This window comes from Odocoileus virginianus, chromosome 16 (genome assembly GCF_023699985.2).
Source record: "Odocoileus virginianus isolate 20LAN1187 ecotype Illinois chromosome 16, Ovbor_1.2, whole genome shotgun sequence".
Taxonomy (NCBI): Eukaryota; Metazoa; Chordata; class Mammalia; order Artiodactyla; family Cervidae; genus Odocoileus; species Odocoileus virginianus.
In genome coordinates this window covers 5526581-5533672 of record NC_069689.1, presented here as the reverse complement: position 1 = coordinate 5533672, position 7092 = coordinate 5526581, and the positions used below count along the sequence as shown (strand labels likewise).

General features: G+C 42.2%; 1 pseudogene; it reads right to left on the bottom strand.

The window, feature by feature from the left end:
- Positions 1–4778: 4778 nt before the first annotated feature.
- LOC139038782 (U6 spliceosomal RNA) lies at positions 4779–4876 on the bottom strand (annotated as a pseudogene).
- Positions 4877–7092: the final 2216 nt, after the last annotated feature.

Genomic DNA, 7092 nt, shown 5'->3' with positions numbered 1-7092 from the left:
TTGCTGTCGTCCTCAGCTTTGGGGTCTCAGCCAGAGCTCAAGCACCTCAGGGACATTTCCCCAGCGCTAGATGAGAAGCCTCACCCGTGCACCCACAGGAACAAGTGACACAGCCATCACCCATGCAACAGTCTTCAAAAACAGTTGATTGGTTAGTCGAATCAGAGCAGATGGCTTTTTCTGGAGAGCTGCAGCAAATACATAAAAACTGCAGTAAAGCCTCACCACGTCCTGCCACATCAGGGGTTTCCACTCAGGTGAAAGAGTCTGTGTCTGCAGCAGTGTCCCTGGTGCCCCCCAGATTCCTGCAGAGAATGCTTCCTCAACCATGTGCGTCCTTGGCAGCCATGAGTGTATTCCCGGAGTGTTGGCTTCTTGTGCTGTTCAGGGAAGATGGACATGTTTCTGTTGATGTATAGTTGATTTATAATGTCGTGTAAGCCTCGGGTGTATAGCACAGTGACTCAGCTATATATATATACATACAAACATACATATATATACACATATACATATATATATAACTTTAAATATATGTTTATATATATATTATATGAGCTTCCCAGGTGGTGCTAGTGGGCTAGTGGTAAGAAATCTGTCTGCCAATGCAGGAGATATAGGAGATGTGGGTTCAGTCCCTGGGTCAGGAGGATCCCCTGGAGGAGGGAATGGCAACCCGCTCCAGTATTCTTGCCTAGAGAATGCCATGAACAGAGGAGCCTGGCGGGGTACAGTTCATGGGTCACAAAGAGTCAGATACTATTGAAACAACTTAGCACCAGCACCCCCATATAAAAAAAATATATATAGCTCTTACATAATGTGTGTGTGTGTGTATATATATATATGTATGTATGTATGTATATATATGTGTGTGTGCGTGTGTATATATATATATATATATATATATATTCTTTTTCAGATTCCTTTCCCTTATAGGTCATTACAAAACATTGAGTATAGTTCCCTGTGCTATACATCAGGTCCTTATTGGTTATCTATTTTATATATCATAATGTGTATCTGTTAATTCCAAACTCCTAATTTATCCCTCCCCCTATTCCCCTTTGGTAAGCATAAATTTGTTCTCTGCATCTGAGAGTCTGTTTCTATTTCATAGATTAGTTGATTTGTGTCATATTTTACATGCCACATGTAAGTGATATCATATGGTATTTGTCTTTCTCTGTCTGATTTACTTCACTTAGTGTGATAACCTCTAGGTCCATCCATGTTGTTTCAGATGGCATTGTTTCATTCTTTTTATGGCTGAGTAGTATTCCATGGCATATGTGTACCACACCTGCTTTATCCATTCCTCTGTCAGTGGACACTTAGTTTGTTTCCACATCTTGGCTATTGTGAACAGTGCTGCAGTGAACATTGGAGTGCAGGTATCTTTTCACACTGTGCTTTTGTCCTTTCTTCTTTCTTGTTCTTTGGCAGCGTTCAGGGAGGAGAAGCATTTTTAAGGCTGAAGACAGCTGGCCATTGGTTCCTCAGTGGACACTGCTGCAGCTCTTTAATAGGCAGCTGGGGAGAGAGAACCTGCCCAGCCTGGACTCTGTTCCTTCAAGTCTGAAAGGACCCCCCCACCCCGCCCCTCACCTTTGCCAGAACTAAAGCTTTCTCTGTGTAGTTGAGGACCTGGCATCCAGTTGTGAGCCAAGCAGCCACAGAAGCAGGGAGAAGATGCTGCCCCTGAAAGAGGCATCCACTCAGAACCCAGATGGCAGTGCTGGGCACATAAATGGACCTCCTGCATCTTGGGGAGCAGCAAAGGCTGTTACAGGAAAGAGGACCCCATCCAGGGCCCAAAGTGGGCTCTCCTCTAACACTTGGAAATGAACTGTCCAGTGAGACACATGTGCTGACAGAGCAAGAGACTTTATTGGGACGGGGGGCCCGTGTGGGGAGCAGCAAGTCAGGGAACCCAGGAGAACTGCTCTGCCATGAGGCCCACAGTCTCAGGTTTCATAGTGATGGGTTAGATTTCAGGTTGTCTCAGCCAGTCATCTTGTTTGGTCCATACTTGGTGACTCAGGATCCTTCCTGGTGGTGCGGGCCTCTCTCAGCCAAGATGAATTTTAGCCCTCCTGAATTTTCTCAGTTAGTTTTCACTGCAGTACCATTGTGCGACAGCTCATGCAAGTGGTTATCCTCATGCCTGGCCGAAGCAGACAGTCTTGGTCAATGGTTCTCTAACCCCTAACAGAATAACACGCTGACAGGGTTACCCATGTATCCAGGGAATTGGAGAGGCTTCAAGGTGAGTGGCTTTAGCTTCACACGTCCTGTGATCTGCTTCCCTGCAGAGATGTTCTTTCCAAGTATGAACTGGCCTTTTCCAGCTTTGAGTCTGTCCACACCCTGTGCTTATGGCCCCTCTCCCACTTCAAAGACAGCAGGCTTCATTTCTCTGCCCCTCACTCACAGCCACCTGTTCTTCTGACTACAAGTAGGGAAGGGTCTTTTTATTGATTTTCCATTTTGGTTTGTTACAGGATATCGAATATAGTTCCCTGTGCTATGCACATGGGGAACTTGTTTATTTTATACGTAGTATTGGTGGTGATTTAGTCACTCAATTGTGTCTGACTCTTTGTGACCCTGTGGACAGTAGCCCACCAGCCTCCTCTATCCATGGGATTCTCCAGGCCTGAATAGTCAAGTGGGTTGCCATGCCCTCCTCCAGGAGATCTTCCCAACCCAGGGACTGAACCCTCATCTCCTGCATTGCAGGCAGATTCTTTAACAGTGAACCACCTGGGAAGCTCCCAATAATGAAAGGTATGGATGCCAAGTGTGCTGATGAGGAAAACCAATATGTAGCAGTGTGTGCATGTTAATCCCAATCTTTTGACTTATCTTCTCTTCTTCCCCACCCTACCCCCTGCTTTCCCCTTTGGTAACCACAAGTCTGTTCTCCATGCCTGCGAGTCTGTTTCATAGATAAGTTTATTTGTGTCATATTTTAGATTTCACATAAGAGTGATATCACATGGTAGTTGTCTTTCTCTTTCTGAGTTACTACACTTCATATGATAATCTCTAGGTCCATCCATGTTGCTGCAAATGTCATTATTTTGTTCCTTTTAATGATTGAGTAATACTCCATTGTGTATACATACCACATCTTCTTCATTCATTCATCTGTTGATGAATATTAAGATGGTTTCCATGTCCTGGCTATTTTTAATAGCACTGCAAGGAACATAGATGTGACTGTATCTTTTCTTTTTTCTTTTTTTAAATATTTTATTTTATTTATTTTTTTTTGTTTTTGTTTTTGTTTTCCATTTATTTTTATTAGTTGGAGGCTAATTACTTTACATCATTGCAGTGGTTTTTGTCATACATTGAAATGAATTAGCCATGGATTTACATGTATTCCCCATCCCAGTCCCCCTTCCCACCTCCCTCTCCACCCGATCCCTCTGGGTCTTCCCAGTGCACCAGGCCCGAGCACTTGTCTCATGTACCCAACCTGGGCTGGTGATCTGTTTCACCCTAGATAATATACATGTTTCGATGCTGTTCTCTTGAAACATCCCACCCTCTCCTTCTCCCAGAGTCCACAAGTCTGTTCTATACATCTGAGTCTCTTTTTCTGTTTTGCATATAGGGTTATCATTACCATCTTTCTAAATTCCATATATATGTGTTAGTATACTGTAATGGTCTTTATCTTTCTGGCTTACTTCGCTCTGTATAATGGGCTCCAGTTTAATCCATCTCATTAGAACTGATTCAAATGAATTCTTTTTAATGGCTGAGTAATATTCCATGGTGTATATGTACCACAGCTTCCTCATCCATTGTCTGCTGATGGGCATCTAGGTTGCTTCCATGTCCTGGCTATGATAAACAGTGCTGCGATGAACATTGGGGTGCACGTGTCTCTTTCAGATCTGGTTTCCTCAGTGTGTATGCCCAGAAGTGGGATTGCTGGGTCATATGGCAGTTCTATTTCCAGCTTTTTAAGAAATCTCCACACTGTTTTCCATAGTGGCTGTACTAATTTGCATTCCCACCAACAGTGTAAGAGGGTTCCCTTTTCTCCACACCCTCTCCAGCATTTATTGCTTGTAGACTTTTGGATAGCAGCCATCCTGACTGGCGTGTAATGGTACCTCATTGTGGTTTTGATTTGCATTTCTCTGATAATGAGTGATGTTGAGCATCTTTTCATGTGTTTGTTAGCCATCTGTATGTCTTCCTTGGAGAAATGTCTGTTTAGTTCTTTGGCCCATTTTTTGATTGGATCATTTATTTTTCTGGAATTGAGCTGGAGGAGTTGCTTGTATATTTTTGAGATTAATCCTTTGTCTGTTGCTTCATTTGCTATTATTTTCTCCCAATCTGAGGGCTGTCTTTTCACCTTGCTTATAGTTTCCTTTGTTGTGCAAAAGCTTTTAAGTTTCATTAGGTCCCATTTGTTTATTTTTGCTTTTATTTCTAAAATTCTGGGATGTGGGTCATAGAGGATCCTGCTGTGATTTATGTCAGAGAGTGTTTTGCCTATGTTCTCCTCTAGGAGTTTTATAGTTTCTGGTCTTACATTTAGATCTTTAATCCATTTTGAGTTTATTTTTGTGTATGGTGTTAGAAAGTGTTCTAGTTTCATTCTTTTACAGGTGGTTGACCAGTTTTCCCAGCACCACTTGTTAAAGAGGTTGTCTTTTTTCCATTGTATATCCTTGCCTCCTTTGTCGAAGATAAGGTGACCATAGGTTCGTGGATTTATCTCTGGGCTTTCTATTCTGTTCCATTGATCTAAAAATATGGAACGCTTCACGAATTTGCGTGTCATCCTTGCGCAGGGGCCATGCTAATCTTCTTCCAATTTTAGTATATGTGCTGCCGAAGCGAGCATGACTGTATCTTTTCTAATTATAGTTTTTGCTGATACATACCCAGCAGTGGGATTGCTGTGTTATATGGTAATTTTATTTTTAGTTTTCTGAGAAACCTCCATTCTGTTCTCCACAGTGACTACACCAATTTACATTGGGAAAGATTCTTTGATTCTAAAGATTCATATGATTACATTGGGTTCCCCTGAAAAATTCAGGATAATCTCCCCATCTCAAGGTCCTTCACTTTAATCACATCTGCAAAATCCTGTTTGCCTTGTGACATAACATGAAGGTTCCAGGAATAGGGGTTTGGACATCTCTACAGGGAGGCATTACTCAGTCAACCACACAACAATAGCTACCATTTGTCAAGTAGTGGTGATTGTCAGTTTGAGTAAAGCACTTTACAGATGTTACTTCATGTAACCCAACCCTGAGTCCATGAGTCAAGCACTCACTGGACGGATGAGGAAACTGAGGCTGAGAACAGAGATTTAAAAGTCAAGGCCAATTCTTAGGAGTAACACAGATTGGTGAGAACCATGAGCCTTTTTGATGTATTTATTTGTTTGTTTATTTGAAGATAATATCAAAACCTTAACAGAGACCCAGAACTTCCTGGGGAACTGTTTATAACACTGAACTGTTTAATCCGCAGTGTTTGTGAAGGTTAGGGGACAGTCTGTTGAAAGCCATCAAGTTGGGTCGGGCATGGATACCCCATCCATGGAGGCAGGGACCTCGGCCGCCATTTCACCAAGCTTGGCCCATCTTCCATGAAATAAGGTGTGGCTCCATGGACTTAGAAACCCAAACTGCACTTGTGCCCAGTTATGTTTGCTTTGGGTTGAATTTCAGATAAATGATGAAGAATTTTTTAGCATAAGCACAGTCCAAATAGAGCTTCCCAGGTGGTGCTAGTGGTAAAGAACCCACTTGCTAATGCAGCAGACATAAGAGACGGGTTTGATCCCTGGGTCAGGAAGGTCCCCTGGAGGAGGGCATGACAACCCATTCCAGTATTCTTGCCTGGAGAATCCCATGGACAGAGGAGCCTAGTGGGCTACAGTCCATAGGGTCACAAAGAGTCAGACATGACTGAAGCAACTGAGCATGCATGCATGGTCCAAATAATGCATGTTTACATGCTTACTTTGATGCCTGGGTTGGGAAGATCCCTTGAAGAAGGAAATGGCAACCCACTCCAGTATTCTTGCCTGAGAATCCCATGGACAGAGGAGCCTGGCGGGCCACAGTCCATAGGGTCACAAAGAGTCAGACATGACTGAAGCGACTTAACATGCATTTACTTAAACACACAAAAATTTGTTGTCTGAAATTCAAATTTACTCAGGTATCCTGTGTCTTACGTGGCTGCATGGGAGACACATTTCTGGCTGAGGCACCAAACTCGGTGAATCCAAGCCTCATCTTACAGTTTTTAATGACTGCTTTTCAGATATTCTCTTTGGTCTTCAGCAGTTTCACCAGGTTCATGTCCAGGTGTAGTTTTCATTTGTACCACTTGGGATTTATGACTCTTCTTCAATCTGTGGCTTTCTGTCTTTCATCATTTTTGGACAGTTCTTGGCTATTCTCTCTTTAAATGTTACTTCTTGCCCCTGTTCCCTCTCTCTTATCCTTCTGGGACTTGAATTGTATACATTTCTCTTAAATTCTTTTTGTATTTTTAATTTTTTTTCTCTTCTTGCTTCAGTCTGGATATATTTTTCTAATCTGCCTTCACTGTTACTTACTTTCTTCATGGTTACTTACTTACTTTCTTCACTTTGTGTAATCTGTAGTTAAACTTAATTTTAGTTAAAAATCAGTGCCTTAATTTTAGTTACCATATTTTAAAGTTCTCTAATGTCCATTTATTGCTTCCAGGGTGCCAGTGAGAATATCCATCTTGTCATTTAATCTCTGGAACACATGACTTTAGTGTTTCAAAGCTCTTAAGAGCCTGACAACAACCATATCAGAATCTCCCATACAAATTGATTCTATTGTCAAGTTTTTTCTTTTGGTCCAACCTTGGCATTTTTCAAACCTGGTAATTTTTTACTGAATGTTGGACATTGTGAAGAAAAATACTGAGAAACCTTTGCCGTCCTTCTCAGAAAGGTGGCGCCCTTTGCTCTCAGTTGTGGACAGGACAGCCTGTGTCCCCGTCACACACGGTATCACCATCTCTACCACAGACACCTTCTCTTTTTATCTCTGCAGAGCA